We start from the raw sequence: 17,372 nt of genomic DNA, 5'->3' as shown, positions 1-17,372 counted from the left end.
CCTCCTAGAAAGAAGGTTCTGAGTCATGAAAAAACTCATGAGAATGTAGATGTATCCATGAACACACCACTGGAATAGCTCAAGTTAAAAAGACCATAAAGGCCTGTGGGCAAGTCAAGGGATGCATTTGGTGGGAAGGGGTCATCTGCTCCTACGCACAGGCTAACTGGACACATTTAGCAAGCAGCAGAAATTGCTCATTCTTCCATTAGAGGAGAAAGGCTGGCCTGAGTTGAACTGAGGTCTTTAAGGGCTGATGCTTCAAGGTTCAACAACAGAGGGGCTATCCAACCAGGGGTGTCAATGTTTGGTGCCTTTTGCTGTTAACAAGTGCCTCCTGCACTGAGTGTTGGCTCTCACAGGTATTCACCAGTTATTTACCTATGGGAGGAGAAGCAGGGCTCATTGCATGCAAAGACTAGAGGGCTTGCATATCAAGGTAACACCAACCCTAGCATTAAAAATTTTTTTTTAATTAATTATTTATTTTGGGCTGCATTTGGGTCTTCGTTGTAGTGTGCAGGCTTCTCATTGCAGTGGCTTCTCTTATGGACAGCACAGGCTCTAGACACGCAGGCTTCAGTAGTTGTGGCACACAGGCTCAGTAGTTGTGGCCCATGCGCTTAGTTGCTCTGTGGCATGTTGGATCTTCCCAGACCAGGGTTCGAACCCATGTCCCCTGCATTGGCAGGCAGATTCTTAACCACTGTGCCACCAGGGAAGTCCCCCAACCCTAGCATTAATTTATAAATATCATATTTCATTTAACAGGTAAGTCCCCTAGTCCACTTCCCCATCACCCCAGTAGCTATTTGCCATCAATCCCATTGTTTGCTCTCAGAATGCTCTCCTCAAATTGAGTCTCATCCTTTCTTCTCTCAACTTTTACAGACGAGAATTGTTCTTTATGGTGACTGGCCTTTCAAAAGTTTCTCTCATCTTTTAAGGTTTGGAAACCCCCTGCATATTTTAACCACAAGAAATAGCTGGTAATCCCAATAGTGTATATACATTCATATGTTCCTAAACCCAGAAACACTTGGCAATGAGCAGATTTAAGAGCATGTAATAGCAAATCTTAAAAGGGTACATTTCTCTTTTTGTTTCCTGTGGCTACTGAAACAAATTATGACAAACTTGGTGGCTCCAAACAATAAAAATTTATTCTGTCACCACTGTGGGAACCAGAACTCCAACATCAGTGTCATTGGGCCAAGATCAAAGACTGACTAGGTATGCACTCCCTCTGAAGGCTCTAGGGGAGAATCGATTCTTTGCTTCTTCCGGTTTCTGGTGGCTGCCAGCATTCCTTGGCTTGTGGCCTCATCATTCCAGTCTCTGCCTCTGTCTTCACATCACCTTCTCTTCTGCATGTGTATCTTCTTCTCTATTGTCTGTATCAAACCTCCCTCTGCCTCTCTTTTATAAGACATTACATTTAAGGTCCACCCTGATTGTCCAGGATAATCTCCCTATCTCAAAATTCTCAACTTAATCACATCTACATAGGCCTTCTTTTTCCCCCCTTATAAGGTAACATTTACAAGTTTCAGAGATTAGAAACTGATACCTTTGGGGGAGCATTATTCAGCTTACTCCACCCTCCAATGACCCTTCCCCTATTCTGAGTGCTTTCTGTAGATATCAGGGGATCATTTTGCTGCTATTAATATTTGCTACTATTAATCTATAAATACCATTCTTATTATAATGAATTGTATTTAAATACAGTTATATATTCAGGACTGCAAGAGCCAAGCTCATCTACTATGTATGGGGAATGGGCTAATCTGATAGATGAGGTAATTTCTAGTACTTCGTAGACAAAACAAACAAGCAAAAAGAAAAAAACCCCATAAAGTAAAGCAGTGCCTTCCACTAACTGAGGGAAAGCATCAGACTCTGTTTGTCTCAATCGTGGGTGTACTAAGGTACGCCATAGAGAAGAGTATATAAACCATCCCCGTAGGGTAGTTTTAAGATGGTACTAAGTGAAACTGGCTAAGCAATGAGTCATAACAGCCCGAGTAAAGCTGTGAGGGCCCCTTGGGGCCATCTGACTCAAAATGGAGAATGAGATGAGACAAGTTCACAAGCCTAGTGTCAAGGCTGCTATAACAGCTCTAGAAAAATACATACTTCGTTGATTGCACTTTTTTTATCTCCTGAACTCTCTGTGCTTTTCCCCCACTGGTTATTCCTTTACCCCCTCATTTAGTCAGTCCACAAATATTGACTGAATGCCCAATATGTGCCAGGCGCAGCATTATGCCTCAGCAATGCAACGCTCAACAAAACAGACACAGTCTCTATCCTTCTTGGGCTTACAGTTTAAGAGTGTGGCTCCTTGGTTCTCAGGAGTAGAAAATCACTTCCTTATCATGTCTGTGAAGAAAAGCCCAGGGCCAACGGCTTAATAGGATCACATCACAAAGGTGGGAATGGGACTAAATCAAATGTAAAACTAAAGGAAGCAGAGAGAGACACTCAGTAAGCTGTGCTTCTCCATGTGGACATTCTCCTTCCAGGGAAAGCCCATGGTGTTCCTGAATTTGATTTTAATAAGGAAGTTAGAATTGCTATAGAGCAAGGGTCTTCAGAGCCCTCGGAGAAGTGAAAGAGCAAAACAATGAGCCCCCTCAAGTGCCTGCTTCAAACAGAGCAGCTCTGTGTTCATCTGGTTTACATCTTGGGCTTTTAAACAAAGGGTTCTGCAACCAGAACAATGAAGATTGAAAACTCCTGCTTTAGAGGAGCAGGCCCCACAGTGACCAAGAAACTCCTCCTGCTTTGTGGCATGCCTGGGAAACAGCTCAAAACGTACGCACCAGGAACGGTGGGTCAGGAAGCAGCTTCTTCTATGAAGGATGCGCTATTAAATTAATACTTAACCAATGACAGGAACCAGTGTAGATGATGATAACCTGATTCTTTCTGGTGTTTCATTTCTTCCTTATGTGATGGGAAAAATAACCAGGAAAGGAATGAAAAAAGGCAAACTTGTTTCTCACAATGCTCATCACCTATCAAGTGATAATTTCCCTGCTCTTGTTCTGAACATTCTCCATCTCTTTCGAAGCATTTTACATCTTTATGAATTTCTGAAGAGCTGTCCATGGGGATTGAAAACATAAGGATCTTGGAATTACACGACAATTTTTTTTAAAGGAATTGAGTTGAGATCTGGAAGTTTGATGAAAATTCCCTCTTATCCATTGTATATGTATCATTTTTATCTTATGAATTTTTAGAAAGATGAGTTAAACTCATATTTCACGGACTATACTAACCTCTGAGTAAGATAAGGTAATAACAACAATAATCATCAATATGATCTCGTTCTATTTCTGCCTGATCTAGCCTTCAAAAAATTCTTCCCAAACGGTTCTGAGTTTTCTTAGGTGGTATCTTATGCTTTGGCACCTGATACAATCAGGCCCTTTCATTCTTGCTCACAGTCACAATTTCTTTAGTCACCTTTAATGTCAAAAGTGGCAGCTACACCATGATGATCACAAAGTCACTTAAAATGAATTGGTTAAGAGTTCCAGCACTTTAACCAGTCCTGTTCAAACCTCAGTTGTGCCAGAATCTGAAGGGACCCTGCAGACAGAAATGAAGATAGTTCAGAGATGTCTGCAAGCTCTAAGGACCAGATGGGACAGTTGGTTCAGGGTTGCATAAATAGACAGACAACAGTAAGGACCAGATTGCTGACCCCTCCCTCCCAATGCCTTAGCTCCACCTGCTCCAATGTTTTAGAATGCAAATACAACTCTGGGGACAGAAGTGCAGTCAGTGTACTGAGAATATTTTCTCTACCTCCACAGGAATCATGTTCAGGTAGACAATAAAGTTTTATATTCTGATCACCTTAATTCATTGACCGATAACTCTTTCCCTTTATTTAAAATGATTAAAATGATTAACCACGGTCAATTAGTTATTCATTAAATCTAAATATGAAATTGTAATATAACATTATTATAGTGATATAATAATAAAGTTGAATGTTATGCATAATAACTATAAAACACTAACAATTTATGTTACATATAATTGAACTGTATATTTTTCTATGCTATTCTTTTTGGATAATTGACTTAATCAACCAATATTTCCCTAAAGATATTTTTCCAATTTTTCAGCTTTTCAATGCTTTATAAATGGCTTATTAAACCAACTGGGATCCTGCACTTGACACTTATGGAGAAAGAACATATATTCTATTCTTATGAATCAAGAACACAGGCTATGAATGAGGCAGCCGTGGAAGGGGCCAAACTCTTAAGTCTAAGGCCCCTGTAAGAAAAGGCTCTGGGACATGCATGTAACTTGAAAGCTGCCTTTTCTTAAGCATTGTCCTATTTTATTTAAAGCAGTTTCTAGCAAATCCCTTTAGGTACAACTGAAAACTAGATTGGCATCTGCTAAGTCTCTGTTAGAGAACTTAAAATTGTATTACCATTTATGCAGCTAGGACAGCGCCCTTGCACCACATCAACAACCACTGTACCTGAACATTTCGGCCATGTAGGGGAGAATGGGCAACAGAGTAATGTTTCAGGAGAAAAATAAATCTTCTTATAGATTCACTGGAGACAAGAGCAGCAAAGCAACTACTGAAAAGTCTGGTAAATCTTTGCATGCATCTGGAATTGATAGGAAGAAATGACACAGGACAATTATTTGTCTTATATGAATTCAAAAAGTCATCTTGTTGAGCACTGTATTTTTTTTCCCTAAGAAGATCTGTACTTCAACGTAGTATAGCTCTCTCTTGTACACAGACGGACATGATGGATGAATAGAGCAAGGGCCCATGGTTTCAATGTTCTCACCCTCCAAAACTGAATTATACCAAGATGCTGCTAATTACACAATAGTTCTTCTAAATGAAAGCTCACAGCAACAGAACTCACAGTAGAGGGTTTTAATGGATAGTATTACAACAGTGAATAATTGAATCTTTAGCCCCCGAAGAGGTTCTCAGCTTCTAAAGTTAAAGGCAACCAGACCTGGGATGGGAAGGAGCCATACAATTAATATAAAGAAAAAATAGTACCAGAAACCAAAGTAATTTCCTCTTTACCACATTTCCTCCCCCACACATATTTTGTACATTTATTACCAAAGAGTGTTACTTGTTTACTATCTCATCAAGGCTTAAGTATTACATTTGTTTTACAGAAGACATTGAATGGAATATCAGTTGGACTCAGATAACAGGGTTCATTTTTTCTTACTCTGAATAATTACACTATTACTAATATTAGTAATTATTTATTATTATTAGCTAGCTACCATTTTTCAAGCACCAAGATACTGTGCTGGGACTTAAGCATTAAACTAATTTTCTCAACAACCCATGTGGTACAATAACACTTCTACGGATAGGAAAATAGAGGTTCAGGAGTAAGCACATAGGCTAAGGTTACACAGCTAATAAGTGCTGAAGTGGTATTCAAAGATAGAGTTTTCTAAAGCTTTTATGAGACAGGAGATTTTCACTAAATGACACTTACCTTTCAAATGCACTTTTTTTTTTCCTATTGGACTGGAATAGTAGAAATGCTCAAAGCCCTCAACAGACTCTGGGTCTAGATCTCCTATTATGATCTCAAGTTCTTAGATGAAATTAATTGTCCCCTTTTATAATAAGAGTCTGGTTCTCAGGCAAATAAAATAGAACCATATTTTCTTTCACACAGAATCTCCTTGGGCAGAGAAGCAAGGTGCCTTTAGGTTGCTTCCTGGCTATTCAGGCCAACATTGGGGCAGTTCTAAATCTAACCTGCTTCTCAGCAGAGTCACTATTGGCTTTTGGCGTGAAACAAATCTTTGTGTTGCTGAATTGTCCCAAATGTTACAAGACATTTGCATCTCTGGCTATCAAATATCAATGGTGCCGAAAGGCCCCCATACAAATACAAACCCCATCAGGGGTGATACTGCCCCTAGTTAAGAACCACTGAGCCCATTCTTACAACGTTCTATAGTCAGCAGGCAGCTGCTATATAGCTGCAAAAAGCAGTCCTGAACTTTCCCTGAAGGGTTACGTCATTTTGATCCTAGTCCAAGAATGTTAGGAGCAGATAACATGCTGCCATTGGCAGATTTAGACTCAGCCACTGCTCTGGGGCAAAACTGTATTAGAGCAAGGGAGGGGGGTTGGAAGTCAGATCAGAATGTGTGGAAGTGAAAAGTTGGTCAGTCGCCATACTGAGTCATAATCATCAGTAGGAAGGAAAGGAAAGAGAAAACACATTAGGAGATGCGTGTCTCCAGTTCACTGGAAGTAAAGAGCAGTAGTAAAGCCCAGTTTAGTCTCCATCTGACTGGCTGCCAACTTCCCACACACTGTTGGCTCATGACGTGACAGTTCTCTGTCTGGAACCCCTTCGCCTTTACAATCACTCCTCAATCACCTATTAACTACTCTTAGGCCTCATGGAAGACAGACCAACTGTCTACTTTTAGGTCTGGTGTCACTTATTCTGGAAATATGTCACTATGACGACTAAAGAGCTTGTCACCCCGTTCAGCACATTTTGAGTTGTATTGTTGTAAGGGAATGTTTGGGCAATGACACACAAATTACATGCACAAAGCCAAATTAATTATTTGCAGATATGTAGTATAATTATATGGGTTTATGCTATCCATCTGTGAACCTTAGTCTCCCCTGGTGCAAGTACTGCTTACAATACAAAGGGTTTAATCGCTTTAAGAAAAACTTATTATGCTTACATTTGCACAAGAGTGAAGTCTTCTTTATTTGATGGCATTCATGGGATCCTGTGGGTGGAGAAGACCTTGATGAGCAAACTGGTCCATTCTCCAGCATTCAAGAGGAATCACTGTTAAACAAACTTGGAAAGATGGTATTGAGGAATTGTCACAGCCACTTGGAAGAAATACTTCATTATTTAGTATCCTTCACCCTCAAGAAATTTTTCTGTTACTGTATCTACATTTCCTGTGGCAATTTACGCTATTCACAATCATCTGGTACTCACTGATGCCAGAAAATGCCCAGTTGTCTCCTCTACGTTAAAATACAACATGATTGAGAGTTGTTATTCAACGATTTCTACCTCTTCTTTGGACCGAGTAATATCAGTACAATCAGCCTTTTCTCCTAAGTTTTGTTTTATAAAACATAATAATTTTCAGTCAATCCCATACAAATTTCCCGCACTCATTTTTAATGGTAAAGACCACCATGCAAACAGTTGGCCAATGCATGATTTCACAATAATGAGAAGATCATTTCAGAGGTGCTTTTATGCATTTTTTAAATTTATATTGGTATCATGGCAGCTTTTAAGAATAGCATTACATGACTGGCTATGTACCCTCCACGCCCAAGTGCCTCATTATTACGAAACAGTGACATAAGAGCTGACTTGGCAACTGGACAAGATATGGAAAGAGGTTTTAAAAAGAGAATGGAGTGTTTACCTTTGTCTTGGGTGTTAGGGGGTGCTTTGCAGAAGTGACCCTGCAGCCTTGTCTTCTAGAATGAGAAGTAACTTTCCAGCAGGAAAGAGGGAGTTACTCTTACAGAGAATATTATATGACATAAATGGATGGAACCAAAAAATAGATTCAAGGTATCTCATGCCTACCAGCATGCTGACACATAAGGTAAAGGGAATAAAATGAGGGAAGGAGGAAAGGAAAATGTATTGATCATTGTCTATGTGCTGGATGCATCACATACATTGTTCCATTTAATTTTCACCATGGTTATATACACTGACCCATATTTTGCCCATGAAAAACCTAAAGTTCAGAGGGGTTATTACTTTGCTCATGGTCAGACAGACAGTGAGTAGCAGAGCCAGGATGAGAACCCAGGACTGGATGATGGTAAAGTACATGCTCTATGTTTGTCATATTACTCTCTTATTCTAAAGCTAGTAGATCAACAGTGCTCAGATCATAGGGGCTTTGACTGCGCTGCTATGAAATTTGTCATTTCTTTTATAGACCAAAGAGAGTTGGAAGAGTTTTTATAATTTTATTTTTAGAAAAAAGTTATAAAGACATCTCTTGTGATAGCATAGATCCAAAATTTAAAATGATAGAAATGGTTTCAGGAATATGCTGTCGGAGGCTAAGGTAACATCCAGGTCAGACCCACTGAAGGCCTAATCTAAGGTAGTAGCAGTGAGGATGACATGGAACAGATAGATTCATGAGGTTTTATCTCCAGGGCTCGGTGATTGCTTTGATGTGGAAATGAAGGTCCATGAGAAGTCTGAGATCATTCCCAGGTTACTGACTTCAGCGGGGTGGTGGTGGTGGTGGTGGTGGTGTGATTAATGGCACAATAAATCAAGATAGTAAATTCCAGAAGAAGTAGCCAGTTTGGAAGTAAAAGATGAAGAGTTCAGTTTTGGGACATGTTGAATTTGAAAGAGAGAGATGTCCTATAGATAAGGAGCTCTCTGGGATTTGAGTTCATAATTGCTGGGGGTTGGCAGAGAAAAGAAAACTCATCCTGGGGAAAGACACAGAGTCAAGAAAGCACGAGCTGAGGAGTAAACCCCAAAGGTCATTAATTTTTTTTTTAAGTTGGGTATAGAAGAGGGAGTGGGTATAAAAGAAGAAGAAGGAGATTCAAAGGACTGATCCAGGAGGTGGAAAGTGAACCAGGAAGCTTTGTATCTTAGAATCTGACACAGGAGAATATTAAAAAAATAAATAGTGGTGAGCACAGACAAAAGCTGCAGAGAAATCAAGTGATATTGGGACTTAAAAGAGCTATCAGTTTGCGCAATTATAACATTAGTGGTAATACTCGTCTGAGTAGCTCGAGTGAAGTGATTTGAGCTAAAGAATAATGGTGGTGCATGAGGAAGCTATGGGAAGTGAAGAAGCAGAGATAGTGGAATAAAGTTCATTTTAAGAGCTTGGAGCAGAATCAATGACTTGAAAGTGCAGAAATCTTAAGATACATTTGTGAAGTTAATTTTATTATCTCTTTAAATGTCTTCAGTGTGGATAATCCTTTCATGCCCCTGGATAAAAACTAGGCAGATTCTATGACTCTTCTTTCAGTTAGTAAAAATTCTCATAGATTCTCATAGATATCTATTCTCATAGGTAGATTCTCATAATAAATTCTCTTATTTCAGCTTCAGTTCAATATGTAAAATTGTCCCGACAACATAATAAACAAACTTTCAAGGTTTGTTCAAAGATAAATATTTGCTCCTCCTCCCTCCATGAAGAGGGGGATTTCAGAGAGGCACCTCATCTTGCCCCACCTGCCTTCTAAACCTCAGCCACTTTCAAGGGCAGCCTCAGCAACCTTCATTGTTGCCTCGTATACTGACACCGTGTTAGGTTTTTCAGCTTCTTCATGTTGGCCATGATGTACTCACACTGGTTCTGCACTTAATCCCACCTAACTGGACCTGTGGAGACTCTGACTCTCTGCCCACTTTCACATTCATGAGGAAGCCATGCACTGCAAGGCACAAGGTCTGGCTTTCCTAGTGGCTGTCCAGAGGGCCTGAAAACACAACCTGGGTCAAGGGTCAAAAGTAGGGAAGTTAATGCCTCAGGAGTTGAACTTGAACCAAAGAGTGACCACATATGGGTAAAAACCAGCAGGTGAATGCCTCTCTATTACTTCTATTGAGGGAATATTCTAAGGAACAGTGGCTTGACAATGCCTGTCTGGAAGAGGTGCCCTAGGAACAAGCAACCAGCTCTGTGTCCTGGTGAAGCTATAGCATGCTCAGTGATGTGCCACCTGGTATAGGAACTTCCTCTTTCCCTGCCTGCCTTACTTCCCTTTTCCCTTGATCTTGCCATATTGAGATTGCACCTTCCAATACAGTCTTGACATATAAGCTTTCAATAGGACTTTCATTTTTAAGGAGCCCAGGCCAAGACAGAGGTGGTTGCCTTCTCTCCTTTCCACTTGACAGCAGTTTTTTTTTCCTAATGCCTTGAGAACAGGTCTTGACTGGTACTGTTACACTCTATATGGCTCTATACTCTGTTAACACTGATTCTTTCTTTCCCTGGGCATCTTGTAGAGACGCTTGGGTGGACCCTCTGAAAACAACTCCCTTGACCTAGGCAGTGCCTCTTTTTCGGCTGCTTATTGCAAATTTCCCACTACGGTCTCCAATAACACAACTCACAGCCTCTTACTGCTGGACACCACCACAAGCAGGTCACACTTTCTCAGGTGTAAATCAAGCACAAGCTTACAATTTCCTCCAACTGCAGAGAATACACAAATATATACACACAAATACACATTTATATTATATATGCATGCATATTAGGAATCATTCATATATGTGTGTTATCATATACATAATATACATACATATGCACACACACACACATATATATACATATCTAGCTACATATATATCAGATTCCTTAAGTGGTCCCCTTGAAGTCCCTCTTAAAAGATGTAGAGTTAAGAAGTTGTACCCCTCGTTCCTGTGGGCAGAAGGAAAGGGGGAGATAGACTCACAGCACTCCAGAAGTTCTCCTCAAATATCTGTCTCAAAAAATATATTCTCCTTTATTTCTAACCCTGGATTAATTTTATATTCTTAATATGTGAGGGGTTCAAAAATCAAGTAGTGCAACTTTGGTTATGTATTTCACACAAAATCTAGCATCTTCTCTAATTGTTTTGTCTAGGCAAAATCCAACCTTATGTCTTTATAATGAAAAGGGTGAGAAGTAAGATATAGCTAAAGAGAGCCATAGAATTTAAGTAGTACTTTTAAATTTTATTTTGTTTTGATGGAAAGTGAGAAAGGTTAGTATATAGGTTCAAAATGGACTTATTAGAGAAGAAAAGATTTAAAATATACATTAACAAAATGATATTTATTTTTCACTTGGATAGTTTTCTAATCTGCAGAGTGGAGCTAATAATATCTACTAACATGGAGAGATTGTGACTATTAAATGAAATAAAAATGTTAAAGGTGTTAGATATACCTGGCCTAGAATAAGAGCATAAAGAATCTGGAATCTATTATTCTGGAAAATTTTTTAAGATTTTTCTGGAATCATGATGTAGATCTCTTTTTTAAATTCAACTGCAGATCTATCAGTCTTCAGTGTTTCAGTAACTTGGATGAGAGTAATATGAAAGGATTTATTCTTTACAAATATAAAACCATTTTCTTTTCAAGGGGCCTTCAAATTGACTTTAGTATTAATCTTTCTCTTTTATTCCCTGTAATTTTCAATATCATTCATATATATATGAATATATATGACACTTTAGCCTAAGTTTTCTCCCTTTTCAGGAACATTCTGGTCTTTTATGTGATCTCATAATAACTGGTGTGCCTGGGCTGATTTGAGCCAGTTGTTTTATTAAACTGCAAGGAAGTCATCCAGATCTGCTGACTCCACTTTTCTATTGAAGCAACTGCTGTCTTTAACAAATTGTTGATATTAGAAAAATATCTAACAGACACTGAGTGCCCCATGTAAGGTACTGTGCTAAAGAGGTTACTTGCATTAATATACCCAATGATCTTATGAGACAGGTATTTTTACTACCCCCATTCACAGATGAGAAAAATAAGGCCTACAGAGGTTAGGTTTTCAAAATGATTCTTCCCCCAAATTTGCTAAGATTTTAAAAGCAACAAATTTTCAGCAAGGATGGGAGTCTTAGTGAGGAGACTAAGAGAGAAGTGGGCTGTAGCCCTTTGCTCAAATTTGGTGGCCTCCTATGGTGCAGCCTCTGCCCTCCCTTCAACCCTGCTCACCCCAGAAACACACCTCACTCATAATGAATTAGCACAAAGAGAGTTTTTATTGAAGAATTCATGTTACAGAAGAATATTTACCTTGAAAAATTGCATAAAATCCTCTTCAGGCTCTTCTTTCTCTAAAATCACTTCCCCCAGAACCAGGCATTTCATCTCCCTTCTCTTTCCTCCCTTTATCCCCTATGGAAGGGAATCACCTCGGATTGAATATTCCACTGAACAAGCAAAAACTACACAAACAGAAGGCAGTTCAAGGAGTATCAACTGCTACTTAAGCCCGCTCCTTCCTTTGGGTGGGAAAGTGGTGACTCATCCACCCATCCCCAGTAGCCCATCCCATTTATTAATTATGTACTCACAGCTTATTAAGGATGGGAAGTGGCAAGGCAGATTTTGATACTAAGAAGAGACTTTTCTCATCAGTCCTTGCTGGACAGGGACCAGAACCAACTCCATAACAACGAAGATGAAAACTTAGAATAGAGAATAGGATGGACATGCCCTCTTTGATGCTGAGAATAGATGATACCAAGCTTCTCTCTGAGCCCTATGTACTGTTAAGTATTTGAATTGATCTTTGTGAACCAACATGTAGAATTCTGAAATTTGATAAGCCTTTAAATATTAACCATCAGTGACATATTTAAGAGTAGGTTACTACAGAAACAGGGTAAAAGCAGAGGAAAAGAGAAAAATGATGCTAACCATTTGTGCCGTGTTGTCCTCAAGGAGAAACTCAACAGCTTCCTATTCAGAATAAAAGGAAGAAAGTAAAGGGCATGAGGAGGGAAGAAGCAATGATTAAAACATTCCGGAAATGTAAAATTGTCTTTACCAAAATGTGTCTTCTAGGACATGTGTTCAAGTTTTGCTGGCCTCTGATGTAGATGGAGATTTTCCTTAAAAAACAGACATTTTAGAGAGGGTGTGAAAGTAACCCCATCTGATAATTTTTACCTGGGTATCAAAATTTGAAAATGTAAGTGATATTTTCTCATGACTAAATATATATTGCTAATAATGATGGAATAATCACCAACTTCTCTTCAATTTCCATACAAAAACTCTTACCCTATATGAGAATTTATTGACTTGAAGTTTAAAGCATAAAATCCTCATTTTAAAAGTGTAGTCAGCATTTCTAAGCATGAAAAAGATATTTTGACCAGGGAAAGACAACTCCAAAACAATGAAATGTTTTTCAGTTTGTAAACTTAATCTTGATCTTCCTTATAGAGAAAGGGATATTTTTGTAATTTGTACTATTGCCTTGCAAGTTCAGATTCATGTGTAATAGTTAAGGTCAATCTATTAGATTTCCATTTTTTGAATTACAAAGACTATATCTATATTAATGCAAACAATCCAGAAGAAAAATAATCAACCAGTAATGTCCATAATGTCCACAAAAAATACAGATGCAAAAATGTTGAATCACTTTTCACTGAGATATCATAGTACAATGTAACCCAAGTCAAATATTATATATGCTGAAATCAAGCCTTGGTAAATTTAAGAAAATTGAAATCATACCAAGTATCTTTTCCAACCACAACGCTATAAGACTAGATATCAATTACAGGAAAAGATCTGTAAAAAATACAAACACAAGGAGGCTAAACAATACACTACTTAATAACCAAGAGATCACTGAATAAATCAAAGAGGAAATCAAAAAATACTTAGAAACAAAGGACAATGTAAACATGACAACCCAAAACCTGTGGGATGCAGCAAAAGCAGTTCTAAGAGGGAAGTTTATAGCAATACAATCCTACCTTAAGAAACAGGAGGGCTTCCCTGGTGGCGCAGTGGTTGAGAGTCCGCCTGCCAATGCAGGGGGCAGGGGTTCATGCCCCGGTGCGGGAGGATCCCACATGCTGTGGAGGGGCTGGGCCCGTGAGGCATGGCCACTGAGCCTGCACATCCGGAGCCTGCGCTCCACAATGGGAAAGGCCACAGCAGTGAGAGGCCCGCGTACCACCAAAAAAAAAAAAAAAAAGAAACAGGAAACATCTCAAATAAACAACCTAAACTTGCACCTTAAGCAATTAGAGAAAGAAGAACCAAAAAAACCCAGTTAGTAGAAGGAAAGAAATATAAAGATCAGATCAGAAATAAATGAAGGAAACGATAAAATGATCAATAAAACTAAAAGCTGGTTCTTTGAGAAGATAAACAAAATTGATAAACCATTAGCCAGACTCATCAAGAAAAAAAGGGAGAAGACTCAAATCAATAGAATTAGAAATGAAAAAGGAGAGGTAACAACTGACACTGCAGAAATACAAAGGATCATGAGAGATTATACAAGCAACTCTATGCCAAAAAAATGGACAACCTGGAAGAAATGGACAAATTCTTTGAAATGCACAACCTGCCGAGACTGAACCAGGAAGAAATAGAAAATATGAACAGACCAATCACAAGCACTGAAATTGAAACCGTGATTAAAAATCTTCCAACAAACAAAAGCCCAGGACAGATGGCTTCACAGGTATATTCTATCAAACATTTAGAGAAGAGCTAACACCTATCCTTCTCAAACTCTTCTAAAATATAGCAGAGGGAGGAACACTCCCAAACTCATTCTACGAGGCCACCGTCACCCTGATACCAAAACCAGACAAAGATGTCTCAAAGAAAGAAAACTACAGGCCAATATCACTGATGAACATAGATGCAAAAATCCCCAGCAAAATATTAGCAAACAGAATGCAACATCACATTAAAAGGATCATACACCATGATCAAGTGGGGTTTATTCCAGGAATGCAAGGATTCTTCAATATACACAAATCAATCAACGTGATACACCACACTAACAAATTGAAGGAGAAAAACCATATGATCATCTCAATAGATGCAGAGAAAGCTTTCAACAAAATTCAACACTCATTTATGATAAAAACCCTGCAGAAAGTAGGCATAGAGGGAACTTTCCTCAACATAATAAAGCCCATATATGACAAACCCACAGCCAGCATCGTCCTCAGTGGTGAAACACTGAAAGCATTTCCACTAAGATCAGGAAGAAGACAAGGTTGCCCACTCTCACCATTATTATTCAACATAGTTTTGGAAGTTTTAGCCACAGCTAAAATCAGAGAAGAAAAAGAAATAAAAGGAATCCAAATTGGAAAAGAAGAAGTAAAGCTGTCACTGTTTGCAGATGACATGATACTATACATAGAGAATCCTAAAGATGCTACCAGAAAACTACTAGAGCTAATCAATGAATCTGGTAAAGTAGCAGGATACAAAATTAATGCACAGATATCTCTGGCATTCCTATACACTAATGATGAACAATCTAAAAGTGAAATTAAGAAAACACTCCCATTTACCATTGCAACAAAAAGAATAAAATATCTAGGAATAAACCTACCTAAGGAGACAAAAGACCTGTATGCAGAAAATTATAAGAAACTGATGAAAGAAATTAAAGATGATACAAATAGATGGAGAGATATACCATGTTCTTGGATTGGAAGAATCAACATTGTCAAAATGACTCTACTACCCAAAGCAATCTACAGATTCAATGCAATTCCTATCAAACTACCACTGGCATTTTTCACAGAAGTAGAACAAAAAATTTCACAATTTGTATGGAAACAGAAAAGACCCTGAATAGCCAAAGCAATGCTGAGAATGATAAACGGAGCTGGAGGAATCAGGCTCCCTGACTTCAGACTATACTACAAAGCTACAGTAATCAAGACAGTATAGTACTGGCACAAAAACAGAAATATAGATCAATGGGACAGGATAGAAAGCCCAGAGGTAAACCCACGCACATATGGTCACCTTTTCTTTGATAAAGTAGGCAAGAATATACAGTGGAGAAAAGACAGCCTCTTCAATAAGTGGTGCTGGGAAAACTGGAGAGGTACATGTAAAAGTATGAAATTAGAACACTCCCTAACACCATACACAAAAATAAACTCAAAATGGATTAAAGACCTAAATGTAAGGCCAGACACTATCAAACTCTTAGAGGAAAATATAGGCAGAACACTCTATGACATAAATCACAGCAAGATCCTTTTTGACCCACCTCTTAGAGAAATGGAAATAAAAACAGAAATAAACAAATGGGACCTAATGAAACTTAAAAGCTTTTGCATAGCAAAGGAAACCATAAACAAGACCAAAGGACAACCCTCAGAATGGGAGGAAATATTTGCAAATGAAGCAACTGACAAAGGATTAATCTCCAAAATTTACAAGCAGCTCATGCAGCTCAATAACAAAAAAACAAACAACCCAATCCAAAAATGGGCAGAAGACCTAAATAGACATTTCTCCAAAGAAGATATACAGATTACCAACAAACACATGAAAGAATGCTCAACATCATTAATCATTAGAGAAATGCAAATCAAAACTACAATGAGATGTCATCTCATACCTGTCAGAATGGCCATCATGAAAAAATCTACAAACAATAAATGCCGGAGAGGGTGTGGAGAAAAGGGAGACCTTTTTTTTTTTTGCGGTACGCAGGCCTCTCACTGTTGTGGCCTCTCCCCGTTGCGGAGCACAGGCTCCGGATGCGCAGACTCAGCGGCCATGGCTCACGGGCCCAGCCACTCCGCGGCATGTGGGATCTTCCCGGACCGGGGCATGAACCCGTGTCCCCTGCATTGGCAGGCAGACTCTCAACCACTGCGCCACCAGGGGAGCCCAAAAAAGGGAGCACTCTTGCAGTGTTGGTGGGAATGTAAATTGATACAGCCACTATGGAGAGCAGTATGAAGGTTCCTTAAAAAACTAAAGATAGAATTACCATATGACTCAGCAATCCCACTACTGGGCATATACCCTGAGAAAACCATAATTCAAAAAGAGTCACGTACCAAAATGTTCATTGCAGCTCTATTTACAATAGCCAGGACCTGAAAGCAACCTAAGTGTCCATCAACAGATGAATGGATAAAGAAGATGTGGCACATATATACAATGGAATATTACTCAGCCATATAAAGAAACAAAATTGAGTTATTTGTAGTGAGGTGGTTGGACCTAGAGTCTGTCATACAGAGTGAAGTATGTCAGAAAGAGAAAAACAAATACCATATGCTAACACATATATATGGAATCTAAGAAAAAAAAAAAAGGTCATGAAGAACCTAGGGGTAAGATGGGAATAAAGACAAAGATCTACTAGAGAATGGACTTGAGGATATGGGGAGGGGGAAGAGTAAGCTGTGACAAAGTGACAGAGTGGCATGGACATATATACACTACCAAACGTAGGGTGGATAGCTAGTGGGAAGCAGCCGCATGGCACAGGGAGATCAGCTAGGTGGTTTGTGACCACCTAGAGGGGTGGGATAGGGAGGGTGGGAGGGAGGAGACAGAAGAAGGAAGACATATGGGAACATATGTATATGTATAACTGATTCACTTTGTTATAAAGCAGAAACTAACACACCATTGTAAAGCAATTATACTCCAATAAAGATGTTAAAAAAATTATATATGCTGCTTTTCATGACTTTGAGGATAGGAGTAATTAGTTTATTAAATTAGCATTCCCTGTTATTTCTGATTCTCTGTTTAAAATAAATTTCTCTTTATCAGTATCTC

At 38.9% G+C, this 17,372-nt stretch overlaps 1 long non-coding RNA gene across 2 annotated transcripts; it reads right to left on the bottom strand.

Moving 5' to 3' along the window:
• Positions 1 to 921: 921 nt before the first annotated feature.
• Positions 922 to 12,502, bottom strand: LOC137204976 (uncharacterized). 2 transcript variants are annotated; one of them, XR_010933935.1, is made up of 4 exons: positions 12,483 to 12,502; positions 6,751 to 6,798; positions 4,517 to 4,652; positions 922 to 3,603 (listed from the first exon to the last, which is right to left on the bottom strand). It is a non-coding gene; the product is annotated as an uncharacterized lncRNA (long non-coding RNA). The 2 variants fall into 2 exon arrangements; XR_010933934.1 differs by lacking the exon at positions 12,483 to 12,502 and having other exon boundaries at positions 6,751 to 7,048.
• Between the last annotated feature and the right edge of the window lie 4,870 nt (positions 12,503 to 17,372).

This window comes from Pseudorca crassidens, chromosome 13, assembly GCF_039906515.1.
Source record: "Pseudorca crassidens isolate mPseCra1 chromosome 13, mPseCra1.hap1, whole genome shotgun sequence".
NCBI lineage: Eukaryota > Metazoa > Chordata > Mammalia > Artiodactyla > Delphinidae > Pseudorca > Pseudorca crassidens.
Note: the sequence above shows the minus strand (reverse complement) of the source record. Positions and strands in the feature narration are given on the sequence as shown.